Source organism: Thunnus maccoyii, chromosome 9 (assembly GCF_910596095.1).
Source record: "Thunnus maccoyii chromosome 9, fThuMac1.1, whole genome shotgun sequence".
In the NCBI taxonomy this organism is placed as follows: Eukaryota; Metazoa; Chordata; class Actinopteri; order Scombriformes; family Scombridae; genus Thunnus; species Thunnus maccoyii.
In genome coordinates this window covers 4,906,760-4,923,272 of record NC_056541.1, presented here as the reverse complement: position 1 = coordinate 4,923,272, position 16,513 = coordinate 4,906,760, and the positions used below count along the sequence as shown (strand labels likewise).

General features: G+C 39.5%; 1 protein-coding gene across 1 annotated transcript in view; it reads left to right on the top strand.

Annotated features, from left to right (window-relative positions):
- Positions 1-16,513, top strand: part of antxr2a (ANTXR cell adhesion molecule 2a) — a 75,930-nt gene that overhangs the window by 48,154 nt on the left and 11,263 nt on the right. The window lies entirely within an intron of this gene.

The window sequence follows — 16,513 nt, the reverse complement described above, 5'->3', positions numbered from 1 at the left end:
GCCTTTAAGTTTTTTCTTTTATTCCTCCCCAATAATAAAGATCGCTCTGTGTTCCTGGAGCTCTTTATACATAAATATAAAGCACAGAATGGAGCAGCGGCGGCGGTGCTGGTGGTGGTGGTGGTGGTGGTGGTGGTGGCGGTGGGTTGTGCGGGGAAGCAGCGAGCCCTGGGCCTCATTAGTCCTATCAGTGGACGGCCTTGTTAGCCCTAACAAGTAGCCATCTGACAGCTCCATTCAGCCGCCGCTCCCCCACAAGAGAAGTGACAGCTTTAACTATGGCGGAGAGCGCCGCCGATTTACAAGCCGCGCCCGTGCTCTCTTAACCAGATTAGTTCTTTTTACATTAACCGAGGAAAAGTAGGGCAGATGTCTGTATGACTGGTTGTAAATTTGATAATGACCACCATTTTAATCCCCCCCCCCCACCCCCCTCCAACCCTCCTCCCCTCCCCTCCCCTCCCCTATGCGTCCACGTCCCCGCTCAGCAAGTCCAGGCTGGGACCTGGCTGGTAACAGGATTACCAATGAGGGGACCCTCCCCGTGCGTTTATGTGTGTGTTTCTTGGACCAGGAGAAAGGAAGCTAATTGTTGTTGGTGGCGGCTGGTTGGAAGAGTGAAAAGTAGCTTAATGTGAGAAAGGGAGAAATGAGAAAATGATGAGTGAGATGTCAGGACAAAATCTTTTCTATTTCTTTTCAATTTTCTCTGAATGTAAAAGTGTTTTTTACCCTGAAAAACTTCCTGTAACCACGATTTTAAACATCATTTTCTTTTAATATATATTTAAATGTATGTATCTTTTATATTCAAGAGCAGCAAGAATTTTCTTTTTTTCAAAATGCTCTTAAAGATTTGTTGAACACATGTATATACGTTATGCTGCTAATATATATCCATATACATATATATGTGTAGAAAAGACAGAGAAAATATGACACAATTCTTATCTTTCTAAGGTTTTGGGTTTTTTTTAGAGATGGAAAAAAACAAGAAACTGTTTCTCAAACAACATGTCACTCAAAAAAGAAAAAAAAAAAACACACAGAGCACAACAAGCTGTTTAATATGTATCCAGATTTAATGTCATTTATCTGCATGTGAAGATTGTGACTCTGATCTCTCCTCGGTCAGTTTTGGATTAATTCCTTGTTTTTCTCCTTTAAATCTCATCCTGCAGTGAAATCCCTTTTTGAACACAGTTTTCTACACTCTGGAAAATACTTTTGTAGCTTTTGGTCTTGTGGTTGTTGTTTTTTTTTTTTTGGGACCGTCCTGCGTTGGAGGTCCCCTGTCCTGTCCCCCGTCTTTTCCTCTCCATTAGCTGATCGGTGTTGTTGTATTTGGGTGGCCGGGGCTGGTACCTGCACCCGGAGCAGGGGGACTTTTTTGGTGACCCCCCTGCCGCCGCCACCGCCCCCGCCCCCCCCCTCCTTCTCTGCCTGATACGATCTAAACTGATGTTCTGCCGGTGCCTTTTTTCCCAGAACCCCTCAGTCTGGTTGGAGCGGTGGCGGTGTCGCTGAGCGCCGAGCCTTTTCTTCATCACCTATTAAAATCAAAAGCCCCGTCGTTTGGCGAGGACCGCTGGGATCTTGGCTTTAATTAAATTACATTATTGTTAACGTCAGCTTTGCCGAGGCCGGCTCTGTCGCGTGCACTTTGCTCTCCTCCTCCTCCTCCTCCTCCTCCTCCTCAGCTCACCTCCTGACAGACATATAGAGGAGGAAGGGAGGGAGGGAGGAGGGCGAGGACGGGAGGGGGGGGATCACATGCAGTAATGTATTCTAATGCTCCCCTCCTCTCCTCCCATCGATTTGAATTTTTAAAAAGATGAAAGCGGGGAGTCATGTTATGCAGGGAATATGTTCACAGTGAATATTCAATTAGCCTGCTCGTATTTTGTATACATAAATGTAACGGTGTGACGGCGCCCGCTAATATGTAGTGAAGGGCCCTCGCATGAAGCTACATGTAAGACGATCCGCTCTAAAATGTTTGCGTTTGATAACAGACGTGCGTTATGAATAAACATGCCGGCATAAACATGTGCCGCTGAACCTCAGATGATAATTCTGAAACCGAACGTACAACATGACAAGTTAAATCCTCAAGCTTTTCCGTCACCGATAACGTCGTTGTTGCCTTGTAATTCTCTAAACAGTTATCGTCTCTTTTGAAAATTGGATGTTCATCAGCAGAATCGGTAACAGTGTTGTTCCTGCTTATTATTATGATGCTTATTTTTTATTCGAATACACTGAACCGCTTCATAAAAACACCCTCCGAGCCTCTCTCGGCCATTGTGAATAGAGCAGTGAAGTGTCACTAATGTGGCTCTATTCATTGGTTTCCAGGCCAGAGTCTTGTCCCAAATGAACGTCACACCATGCACCTCCTCCTCCTCCTCCTCCTCCTCCTCCTCCTCCTCCTCCTCCTCCTCTTCCTCTTTTCTCCTCTCTCTGCTGTTGTCCTGTTGCTCCACTCAAGCTGTTAGATTAAAAACTCCTACAGGTCACTCACCTTTTTAAACACTGATACCGGCATAACAGTTTCTTCAGATTGCAGAAGGCCTACGTGGCTGCTTCAGTGTCATAATAATAAATTGAATATTTTAGCCTTATTGATAAATCAAAATACAGCAGATATATGAAAAATCAGTCATAAGGTTTACATAAGGCAAAGCTGTAACTACAAATTCAAAACAATATTCCACCAAACTGGAAGTCAATAAGCGATGATGTTCAGTTTCAGGAAACTTAATGTGTCTCATTGACATTATCGTAACATATGTATGTAATGTAATGTATCAGGTCCATGTAGCTAAAAGTAATGTAGCCTAAAAAAGCAGTTCTGCAGAAGTCCTACTTTCATAAGATAATGTAGCCTTAAAAAGCAGTTCTGCAAAAGTCCTCCTTTCATAAGATGTGTTTAATGTTTTGTCCACTCCATCTACATCACTGTGGTTAGTAGCAATATAATTAAACAGTCTCCACATTAGTATTTTGTGGTTAAATCAACACCTCTCTAAAACTGTTGTATTATACTGTGTTAGTTTTAACTGGACGGACCTAATCGACTGTCTCTTGAGTGTAAACATTAACTGTGTTCTTACCAACACATTACATTTTTTTTCCAAGTGTCTACATCACTGATGAGGACTGCAAATATAAACTGAAATGAAGGAAACATGGCATTTATTGGCAATAGGTAGGTTAGCTTCGATAGCTTTGCTGTAAGATCTGTCTGTGAAGGAGAACTAAAGTTAAATATAGCCTTCTGAATGGTTTCAGAATAGATGAATCACATGTTAACAGAAATGGTTTGTCATGGCTAAAAATATTTAAATGCTCACTCAGTAAGCCACATAATGCCGAAAATAGCTGAACTCAACTCACATGTCTTTTAAAGGCTCCTTTACCAAATGTTGGAAGCCGATCCTGGAAACCTTCCCCGTCAGATGTAAATCTAGTTTGTTAAAAGGGGATAGTAATGAAAAAAGGTTTAGATACTGACTTATATGCATGTAGAATTGACTAGTAACTTAACAGAAATGACCTGTTATGGCTTATATGAATGAAAAATACACATGACATCAGGGAAGCTTTGATATCCTTCCTGCTAACGCCGAGCTGACAGCGTGTCATGTCACACTCTTGTCCTCACACATGTGGTCATTGTTTTTCCGGTAAGATGCTAATTGTATATGTTGGATGTAAACTATCGGCCTCCAGTGACCATTTAAGTGAATTAGCGGCGTCCCCGTCAGCGGCTGTGAAAGGGTCAGTCCTCGTCCAATTACAGGCTCCACCTCGTTAACTCCTTCACCGCTAGGGCCTCTGCCATTTCTTAAACATGAGCTTAATTATGCTAATGAGCTTAAGCAAATGTAAATGCTCTTTCATCCTAAACTGTAGGCTCAACAGCTATTTAAAAGACGTTTTTATTTGTGTTTGACGCTAATTAATTTTTCGCTGCTTGTGTGTTAAGTGACCCCAAATGAAAAGAGGAGGGGGTTTTTCTCTCAGCACATGATTGTTAGCAGGAGTGAATATGTTTACTTGTATATAAGGAATAAGCTGAAAAAAAGAGACTCGATTCTTGAACTTCTGGACAATTTTGCAGGTGTTAAAAATGCATCAGTAGCTCTGCAGTCAGACAGTGAAAAGGGGGTTTTATTTACTGCAAACAATCTCTGTGAGACTCCTCACTGTTTGTCTTGTGATTTAAACAGATGTCTTCTTTTAAGGATGCTGCTGAAAGCTTTTTTTTTTTTTTTTTTCTGTGTCGGTCTGGGGGTTGAATTCTTCATAGATTCTCACAACTAGATGCCTGAGCATCCCATGAATAAATTACAGTGTTTCATAATTGATTGAGAGAAAAGATGCAGATGTGATAATAGTTGGCAAAACAGCACAGTGGCTAATTGAAAACATTCTGGAAGTACTTCCAGATGTAGATCTTTTTTTGTTTTACCTCATAAAATATCCTCATTTATGTTCATTTTTTGGGGGGGGGGGGGGAGTTTTCCTACTGTAAAGTATTAATCTCTAAGACTTAAGTCTCTCCGTCTCATTTGTCTCACCTCATCCACGTCACTGGACACCATCTTGGGAGAAGACGCAAATTTTACCGCCTATTTTATCAATATGTCATTTATCATTATAATAGATGTATCTGACGTTAATGACGATAGTTTATAAAACAGCTTATTAACCTTAATGACAATGTGATCTTTTACAATTGATAGGTTGTCTCACCTTCAATTATACTGAGTAATGATGATACAGATTTAATTAATGCTTAAGTGCTCTAATGGCTTTTTTTCCATGGTAGTACAGCACCTCGCCACTACAGCTCCAGCTACAGCTTTTTGTTCCTTTCTGTTGTTTGTTGTTTACTTATTGTATATTCCTGTTTTGGTTTTGCCACAGTAGCAGATAGTCACCCAAGAAATATGGCGCTTATTGTAGCTTATAGTAGATTTACTGTACGGTACAAAATTGAGATGCAAAAAGCCAAATAAAAGACAGAAAAACTGATTTAGGTGAATTAAACCAGAACATACTGTAATGATAAACTTTCATGAGATAAACTCTTTGATTTATCTTGAAGCTGATGGACTCACAAAAGGATAAAGCTGTCATAGAAGTGTAGAAAGAAGAAAAAAAAACAAAAAGAATCTGTGTTCCAGAGTTGTCCCTTTTGCTTCTCCGCGGTCCGTCTGTCTATGTATCTGTGTCTCAGAGTGAATGCCTCGAAAGCGTCGTTCAATCCCACTGTTTGGGAGCACAGATGCACATTCAGTCCTGTGTTCTCTGCAGTCTTAATAGTGTTAACCCGTCAGCTGTCCCCCAAACTGAGGACACAAGCGTCTCCAGTGTTTTTTGCCGCTAAGCCGGATTTTCACTCTTTTTCTCGCCGCAGAGAGTAGCCAACACATCTTCCACTGACAATCATCCTCCTTCCCCCCCTTTTCTTTCTCTCTCGGTATGCTCCTTATGAATGCTGCCGTCTTACACAAAACATTTATTGTTTCAAAAATCAGTTTTTTTTTTCTCGGAAAAGCAACTGTTTTTCTTAGACTCTTACACAGACAAAAGGAAAAAGTTAAAAATTATTAGTTAGTCTGGCATAACGATTAAAAACACAGCACCTAAAGGCTTCTGGACTCGCTGCATATGAAACTTATCAAGCACTTGGCCTCTGAATTCCTTTTGTGGCTTTTTTTTTCTGTGGTTCATTTGTTTTTGCTTTTTTTTATTTTTGTGGAACATTTACACCTCATAACTCATGACTGTGTATCCAACATCAGTACTTCAGTATCAACCGCAGTATGTCCATTACACCCAGTATCAGACTGTAGAGAAACGGAAAGCTGGCATCAAATATGCGCTCAGATTCGTGGTTTTGTTTGCTCATTGTTGGATCAGATTAAATTACAATATTGCCAGTTTTAAAGTATTTAATTTAGGCAAAGTTTTCCTATAACTTCTTATTTAGACCCAAAATTTAATATTTTTTACTTTTTTTTTTAATGAAAAAAAAAAAGATTTGTAGAAAAACATGTTTATACTGTAGTAATGAACATTTTAAGATGATGCCCGTCCCTTCGTATAAATAAATACTTCTCTTTATTTATATATTTTATTAGACTGAGAGTTCATTTCTGCATCATCCTTGTGTACGTCACTTTCTAATCACTATAACCTGAGCGTGTTATCGTCTGCTATGCTTGATGAAACTTTGCTTCATGCAAAATTCTTCACCTCCTTTCTCTCCTCTCTTTTTTTATCGCACTTCCTCACAACTTCCACTCTTCACCCTCTAAATCCTCCTTCCACCCCCCCTCCTCCTCCTCCTTCTCTCCCTGCCTGCTCCTCTTTTTCTCCTCCACCGTACATCTTTTCCTTCCTTCCTTCTCTCTGTCTCGGCGCCTTTGTCTGCTGCCTTCGTGTCTGACTTTGTCCTCCTCTCTCCGTCTTTCACACTCCCTCTCCGTCTCCAATCCCTCTCTGTCCGTTCACATCGGGACGAGGGACGCTGGGCGCCTCTGACAGTGCTCCTAATTAAGACGTAAAACTGTGGGCAGCAGGTTTCTGAAGGTTACACTGTCTATACCGCAGGAAGTGATAAAGAATGGAGTCACTGATGACATGTGACGTTTTCACCGGGGATGATGCAAACCGCCGCTAATGAAGCCGAGACTATGGAGGAGAAAGCGAAGGGGACAGGGGGCCTCTGTGTGTGTGTGTGTGTGTGTGTGTGTGTATGTATGTGTGCAGGTTTTGCTTCAGAGGCCTTTGGGATTTCAGGGCAGAATATTTGAGTCAATTAGACAGATCGAGTACGTGAGAGTTGCTGCCACACACTTAGACTGATAAGTCAATTTTCTAATAGTCCTGCTGTCCACTGCTTATATGATGTAGGATCATCCCGATGGCTGAGTGATAATTCAGTGTTATCATTTATCGGCTTTCAGTGGAATCGTATCTCGATGATGTGATCATATTTTATCTACAACTCATGAATTCTAAGTAGAAGCGAACAAAATCAGCTACCAGTTTAGTCTTAAACATTGCAATGAATATTGACTGTATGGTGTTTTTGTGTACATAGTGTAAAATATATTGATATTGGAAAAAATGCTTTGGTAATATTGTGATTAGGGCTCCGTGTTGAACCTCAATACTAAATTAAAGTATCAAATAAAAAATACTAAAGTCTAAAAAAAGTATTCAAAGTCGGTCAGATTTTTCTTTTAGGCTTGTTTACTGATTGTTTTATCTTGTAGTTCCTGGTTAAATCAGGAAGTGTTTTATAACTTTTAACTATATATTTGTTAGGGGAAATCTGCATATTGTGTTAAATATGTGTAAAAAAAACACACATTTAGAACATATACAGGTTCCCAAAACATCAAAAAAGTAGTGTATGGTGAAGTTTTTCAATACTGGTGTCGACACCATACCTGACTTTCTGTATTGATGCCAAAACAATATACAGTATATATATTTTTGATAACTTACTTTGAGTACTACAACACATTTTTTGTTAATTTAACAAAACAAGTCAAACTTTCCAAATGCAGCAGTGTTAGATGCACCTATAAAAAAACTTTTGTTTTGTAGTTTTTATGAGTATATACTGTATATTTGCTGATTTTAAGTCATGACTTTGATTGATTGATTGATATCTGACACAAGAACATATGAAGAACATAAGACAAAGCATTTGATACCAGCTTTCTGTAATTTGTGAGTTTATGACACTTGGTTTTACCAACATATTTTAGTAGGGAGTATTGAGGTTTAATACCCAGCCCTAGAAAAAAGTACTGTTTTGGTATTTGTACTATATATCTGTACTATAACAATATCAGGTCATAATTGTGATATTCATTTAAATGTAACTGTCCAGTACTATTCATCACTAACCCTAACCATAACCCTAACCATAACCCTAATTTTTGGTTCTAAAAGACAAAATATTGGCTGCAAAAATATTTGTATCATCAGTCTTAATTCGTCCTTTGAGCATAGAAAGCTCAACCTGTCCAGGTATTATACTACATAACAATAATATCTATGAATCTGGAAAGTTCACCATGTCAATATATCAATATGTTGGTGCTCTGTAAGTGTGTGCTTTGTCAGAACCGATCAGAGAGACTTTGTGCTTAAAACATTTTGTCACTGATTCAGTTTTACTCTCGCAAACAGCAGACAGCCCTTCAGATTGTGGACACACCTGCTGTCATTCTGTATCTCGTTTCTATCTTGTTTTTGTGTGTGCAAATTATTGAATTATTAAGTGACTGAGAAAAGGATTTGCTCTTAACCCATTCAGGGAAAAAAAAAAAACAAGAGAACTATTTAGTTATAATCGTTATGACAATATAAAGATGAAATTAAGCTGTACCCAAACACATTCCCGTCCAGATGCTACATTGGTGTCATATTCCATCACCGCTGTTTGGAGTGTATTCTGTTGGCACGCAATCAAGGCCTAAGCATCTGCAGTGAATGTATGAAACCTGTACGCTGTAAAATATAGAAGCTGAAGCACAAGTCAAGCTGTATTTTCCAACAGCGACGTGAAAGAGAAACTGAACTGAAAAGTGAATGCATAAAACATGACAGCTGGCGTTTTTTCCTCCAAACAAAGTAATCTTGACACAGTGTGTTGAAAAGCGCATAATAAAAGACTACAGGATGAGCCGTCCCTGATTAGCATGCATGTCGCCCTAACAGTACAGCTTGACTCTCCCAAAAAACTTGGAAAATTTGCAACAAAATGCTCTCGGCCAATTAATTTAATATCATATGTGGGTCCTCCTGGTGAAATATCCTCTGAGACTTGCAGTATGCACATAGTAATGATTTACATGGCCACCAACCTCGCCATTAGGAAAACAGCATTGATATTAGCGTTTTTAATGCCGTGTAACAGAGAACGGAGGCTGCTCCACACTGTTGAATAATTACACTTAATGCTGAGTGTTTGCGATGAGTCTTCAGGCAACTGTGAATGTCTGTAGTTCCCAACATATGCAAATAAATTAACATAATGCAGATTGCACTCAGATTTTGTGCTCATGGCAGCAGCAGAAGTTGAACCGAGTGTTGACCCACTGCAGAGCCTGAAAACCTGCTTAATTAAACAGTGTAATCAGTGTTACTGCCGGGTTTTACTTCATGAAAAGAGCAGTGACAGAAACTTCTAATTCACATGTGGAAGTTGACATTTTTACATACAAAATAGAGACCTGCTGCTATATTTTCAGGCCAATATTATCATCTGATATTGGCTTATTGTAGACATATATTGGCAGAAATAGCAGCAGGAAAAGCGAAACTAGCACCAATATGATATTCAAGTCTCTGTATTGATACCAAAAGGTTATATTTTCTACCCCTTTCTTTGACAAATATAGATGTTTTTCTACAAAACCCATATTGTTCACTCAACAACAGAAGTCAAATATTTGTTCTAACGTCTTAAACAGCAACACAAAGACTACACTACACTCTCAAATTGGAAAAATAACTCGATTTAAATCTGAAACTATCTGATCAGAGAATAAGTAAACAAGATTACAAGATTGACAGTTTTTGCTACTCAGTGCTACAGGCACATGTACCAAAAAGATATTGAGATTCGGTACCCAGCCTTCGTCCCATGAAGCCAATGCGAATAGGCCAGCATGCGTAATACCAAGACCTGGGAACTCTCTGCATCATCACTGTCTTGTTCTTTACCAGGCTCTACCGGAAGGTTGTAGACAGTTTAACACTTTGGGAAGTGGGAATGGATTGATTTGCATTTGGTTGAATCAAAACTAGAAAGACAAACATGAGTTGAGAAAGGCTCCATCACCTGAGAGGACATAAGGGTGTTGATGCTTTGAGTTGACTGACCACAGTTTGATTTGTGACTGACAGGGAGACCAGCAACTAGGATCATTTATATAAGTGGTTAATAAAAATGTCAGTGAAGTATTACCTCTTGAAACATTATGCAAGGAAGTATAAACGAAATTGGAAATACAATAGGAACAAAATGCTTCAGTCCTTCTTATTTTCCTTTTAAACCATGCTGATTCTGTATAAATGCGCTCATAGTTAAAAGAATTAGTTTAAAACTTTTCTAATTGCACTGATTTTAAAAACAGGCAGTCCACTCTTATTACAACAAAAGATTCAACCATGGTACAAACACACTCTGCTCTACTAATCAAGGATAAGATGTATGAAAAATGCATGAAGTTGGACTCTAACTGTGGATGTCACAGTTCATACAGTACAGTTTTCTACCCAACGCTTCTAAGCTGGTAAATCTCACCCTCAAACACGACCAGAGTGCTGCAGCTCGACAATCCTCGCATGAGTTCATTGGTGTGAGCATCTGAGCCCAATGTGAACTCTAGCCCAAATGTGACACACTGGCTCTGGCCATATGCAAGCTTTTCACCCCTCCTCCCTCCACTCATACTGGTGTTGTGAGTACACGAGTCATGACTGTTGGCTGTGGCAACACTCTGACTCACATAACCCCCTCAAAGGATCGGGCCAAGCTCCTTCAGCCCAGGCCAAGCCAGGCCGTCTCTGCCTAAGACTCTAATTGATTTGATAGACTTGTACGCCGTTCACACCCCTTCCCCAAACAAACAGTCCGCCCAAGATTTGTCCCCATTGAGACAAAGAGGTAGTGCCCGCCCTCCTCTTGCAAAAGCAGCGCTCAGCAAGCGCCTGAGAAGGCAACGCCGGCCTGCCAAACTTGTTAATTTCACTGTTGGGCCTCGGGGAAGGTTTGAGCATGCTGTGTGCCGATTCATCATACTGCAAATCAAGGCTCCCATCCCCATTCTTCTACCAACTCCCAGGTCAACCGGAGTTGACTCAAGGTCACAGTCTTTTTTTTTTTTTTTCAAAATCATAGCCAAGAGCCTTAACTAAGGACAGTCATGAGAGCAGCAGTGCAGCTTAAGAGGGTGGTCCCTTAAAAAAGCAGATGTACCACAGAGGCGCACAGCAGTTGTTTTTCTGGGTCGATGTAGGTGTAGCACACACCAGACCTCTGCCAAGTATGTGACACCCTAAGGGTTTCTTGAATATACGCCTCCCCCGATTTTGTTACAACTCGACACAAAACTACTCAAAACATCAGTTCACTTGGAGGAAATTTGAGGAATTTGAAGCATTGTTGGACACTGTAAAAACATCAGGGAGTATGGTGGGCCTTTGTTACCAAACAACTCCAGAAACTAGGGAGCACCAGGATCCAAACCCAAGAACTGAATCTGCAACTTACAGTCCCTTTTGCAAGTTTCTGTTTGTGGTTCCAGCACATCTGAATAAGTGTAACAAATAGGCAAGAAAGACTAATGTTTGCACGCACATTGCACCTTGGGACGACAGCTGTAATTAGGATCCTGTGGACGAAGTATAGGCTTGTTCTTGAGCTCCTAAAAAGGGTTCCTGGGTTCCAAGAAAGGTTTATGTTGTAGAAAAGTCCCGTTAGCACAAAAGGAAAGGACACATGTAGAGATAGATGGGGAAATGGAAAGTTTCTGAGTTCCCAGAAAGGTTCCTGCAAAAGTTCTTGTAGTCATACAGGGTCATATCTGTCACCTTGTGTATGTATTTGAACACAGAGCATGGAGGAATGATTGGACTTAACCGATGATTAGCTTGAAAATGTACTGGAAAAATAATCACATCCAAATAGAATTATTGTCTCAAGTATAGAGCCAGATGTTTTTGTTGATTAACACCTGTGGATCTGTGGAACTGTTAAGGAGGAGTTCCTGAGAAACTCACAAGAGAAGACAAAGAGTATCCACTTGCCACTTTCAATTCGCTGCTGATCTCCTCGTGCCATTGTTTGTGCTCATGCCTCGAGGATATAAAAGGTGATAACATGAGAAAGGTCACAGGCCAGCTCTCTCACCCCCAAATGCAGTGAGGTGACTCAGCAGCTGAAGTGAGAAAGGCTCCATAAGCTGAGAAGATGGGAGGTTAGTGTGTCAGGATAGTAGACATGCTGAGCAGTAAACGATGAGTCAAAGAGCCTTTACTGGTGACAGAAGAGAGGAAGACGGGGTTATTTTAATCAAAACTAAAATACTCCAGTCTGTTCATTTGTTTTCTGTTCTGTAATTCTGTTGTTTTGAAGATGATCTCAGCAAAAAAAACCTGGGAGGAAGGCAGTATGATGAAAACACAAGGAGTAGGAAAGTTTCAGGGGGGATTTTATCAACACATGTGGTTTAAGAAACAGATCATATTCACTTCCCCTGGTAATCTGTAATAACCGCTGCTAGTGCCAAACCCACTGAGAATCAACATTAGCTCTGCTGCCTTTAGCCTCTTTTAGCTTGTTTTGTTTCAGTCCATCAGGCTCCCAACAACCAAGCAGCAAACAGCAGACGGACAGGTTAGAGCATCTAGCAGCTAAAGCGCCAGATATTTTTATCAGGTAGTTAGTGGAAGCCAAAATAAGAGTTAAAAGGAGAATATTGGACTTAACATGCATCAGGTGGACACAAACACATTTTCAATAGGATGATAATGTTGATCCATATCTGCTGCTTGTGGAAATAGGTAGCAGTTTGATCATTTGTTTGGAAATACATCTGATGAATCTTATTTGATGTATCTATTAATACTTAAAATTACATCCAAATTCACATTTAACATACTTGGGTATCTAGAGTTTGTAGGACACATGCATTAGGGCTTGGTGATATGGTCAAAACCAATATCACAATATTATTAAGGATATTTTCTGATATTAATTAATATCACAATATGGATAATGTCTGCAAATTCACATATAAAATAAGCAAACTTATTCTTAAAGCAGTTAATTGAGTTCCACTGTATCTTTGTCATTAATTCGGACAACAGAACTTTATAAAACAATAACGTGGTAACACCAATTATCATCACAAAATGTTTCTCCTGAAATCAGTAAATGATAATATTGAATTAATGTACAGTCCTAGCATGCACTTATCCTAAAGTTATTCATTTTTGCTGCACTTTTACCTGAAACGAGCGCAAACTCTGCCGCCGTGGTTCAGCAGACGTCCAGTAAAAACTTGTGACTTAAAAATCTGTTTCTAGTTTGCCTTGTGCAACAATTCAATCATGTAATATTGATTTTTATTCATGTTTCTTGCCTTTACACAGCTGCGTGAGGTTTTCACCAGCACTGTATGCATGTATGAGTGTGTGTCGGTCCATCCAGTGTGTGTGTTGCTGCTCATGTCTTCCCTGCTCAGGTCACATTAACCCAGTTCTCACAGTTTGTAGCCCATGTTCAAAGGAGAAAAAAAAACAACAACACCTCCCTGTAGTCAGCGTGGCTTCAGGCTCCTTCACGCTGTTATATTTCCAGCATCGCTGGCCGATGATCACATTATTTACTGCTTGTATTAACATGCGGCTTGATAAGCATATTTTCCTCAGTAGAGCTAACAAGATGCTTTATCACAGAGCCTTTCCACCCGGCGTAGCAGGCCGCCGTCGCTCGCTCGTATTTCCACCTTGTTAGTTTACAGCCTCGTAAATAACAACTTTTCTGCTGTTGAGATTTAAAGCTGGAGTTTTTGCTGTAAAATCAGATTTAACTTTGAACATGAAGACGTATTTTGGCTGTGAATTATAAACCCAGAAATCTTTGGTGTAAATCAACTCTGAGCTCTGCTAAATAAGCAGAACACTTCTGTGATATATAGCTGAACACAAATGCATGGTAAGAGTATACAAAATGATTAAAAAGAAAATCATCAAGTATCTGGCATCGAGTCATTTTAAATATATATACGTGTTTAAAACTTTTAATTATTTGTTAGGTAAAAGTATGAAAATATCGTCTCATTTATAGGTCAAAATACTTACATAAAGCTTATAAATAAGGAATTGTGCAAATTAAACATGATATTTTTTATAGATGACGTATTAAATGTCAGATGTATTAAATCTCGGGAAACATCAGTTAATTGTAGAAGAAGAATAAACAGGTGTTATCATGTTTGATAATCAGAAGACTGAACCGCAAATACAAGAGAAGAAGTTATAACACTCCAAATGACGACAATTAATTGATTAAAAATATTTAAAAAATGTCTCGATGTGTTTGAGAAGTAACTTTTCTGTCTGTCAGAGCCGAACACTAATAAGGCAGCTACAGATGTTCACGTAGCGGCAAAGATAACAAATTCATCAAGCCGCATCGCAATTATCTCCTTTGTGCCTTTTGATTAGACGCGATTTCCCATTAATGCTTTACCTTTTATGTAATTGTAGTTAATCATGTCAACTGCAGGAAAAGCGTCGCACGTTTTTTTGGGGGGGGTTTTTTTGCAGTTTCACGTCGGCGCGTCGCTTAGCTGCAAATCTGCATCTTTAATTTGTTGATTAACTCTTAAAACAGAAGCGAGGCTGTGATCTTCTTCTCTTTCACTAATTATGTCTAAAGGATCAATGACTGAGTAATGATACAAATATGAGAATATGAATATGAGATGCTTTATATATATATAGATATATGTTTGTGTGTGTGTGTGTGTAATAATCTATGAATATTCATTGCAAATCCAGCAAAACAATTAAAAAGAGAGAAACATCCTCATCTTTTTTCTTTTTTTTTTTTTTTTTTTTTTTAAATACACATGCTCCAGATTCAGTTCAGGTCAGGGTCGCCTCAGACCAGCCTTCGCTTTCACCTCTCGACTGGGCGTGACGCCAAAACCATTTCCTCCTGCATTAGTCTCATCAGGGACTTTTAATATGTGCCACCCTGTAGGAGGGGAGCCGTCCTGGCACGTGCACAACACACACACACACACACACACACAAACACACCGCCCCGTCTTGACAGCTCACTCCAATTACTGGCCCTCCCTGTCGCATGGCCTGCATCTCCGCTCAGAGCAGATCGCATGTGACCCCGTCCAGCATGCCGCTGGTGGAGGGGGGAAGATGGGGGAACCATGCAGGGAACCAGGAGTACTAACACACACACACACACATTTACACACACACACTGAAGGAACACTTTCCAAAAATCGAGGCCAATCAAAGAGTTTTTCATTCCAAAATAAGATCCTCAACAAAAATATTCTAATATATATCCGCCGACAAAAACACGACTGGCATGGAAGTAAAGCACATTGCTGGAAACGAGTCCTCTTAAGACCTTTGTTTACAAATGGGTTTGTGAAGATTAAATCATCTGTGTTTTTTAAAATATTGACAGATTCATTTAAGGCAACAAAGTTTTTTAGCCCAAAATGGATATTCAGCATATTTATTTTTTCATTCAAATAGAAAATAAAGAAATATGTTATTGGCTGTCTGACAGTAGAGGCTGCTGTTATAGAAGGTTCTGCAACAAAACAGTGTATTAATAATGTACAATAATGTATTAACGACGTGTTAATAGCTCAGATAATTGAATTAAATCCTCATTCTCAGAAACAACGCTGCAGTCATGAGTGAAAGAACATTTTACTGATCATTTATGATCAGTTTTGTAGAGATAAAATGTTTTTGCTACTTGTTGTGAGATCAGAATAAATGAAAAACATTTAATAGCTAACTGTCCTTGTAGATAGACACACGCTATACCTCATCACATTAGTACCTGCTAATGAATATCATAGTTGTTTTTTTCTGTCATGTTGAATTTTTATCCCCTTTTTATTCTTATATGTCTGTAGACTGTAGGGATTAAAAAAAGCCTCTATTTCACTGTGAGTGTGCAACAGAAATAAAATTATTCAACCTAAATATTAAAAATGTATCTTAGGATTTCCTGTATGTAACTTACAAACTGCACCAGTTGATCCCTGCAGATTATTGTCACTGCTGCGTGTAGTCCAGGTTCTTTTCCTTCACATCTGTTAATATCTGCAGAAACTGAAACGTTTGCTACAAGTTACTTTTTTGCCAAAGTGTCCTCGAGCAAAGACACTGAAAGGGATGCTGTTTAATCCATATTTTATCATCAGTGTGTCTAAAAAAAAACAACCCCTGAGGTTTAACAACTGAGAGGTTCATTCCGTTTAGCATAAAACATACAGATTTTATGGTGAGGTATAAACACAGTGCAGTTAAAACACACTTGTTTAACTAAAAACAAGAGTTGTGTGTGTTGATAAGGCCGTGTAGCCCGGAGACATGATGTGAGCTTATGTTTTTAGTGCAAGTTGGAGTGTTTTTGTAGCTTCTCTCCTGGCCTCTCTGGGAGGACAGTTGTGGTGGTGACATGTAATTTAAAAGTACAGATGAGCCCAGTGGCTCTATGTGGACGATGATACACGGTGGCACACAGAAGAAAAATTAACTAATGGCCTCTCTCTTTGGTTTTTGGTTTGTGTAGGGGAGTCCTTGTTTACAAGGGTTTCACGTCTTATTTGAGCATGTTGTGCTGCAGATCTGAGCTTTTGGGACGTTGAACATCTTTGTGTCTGTTGAGCTGACTTTTTTAGGGGTTTGCTAT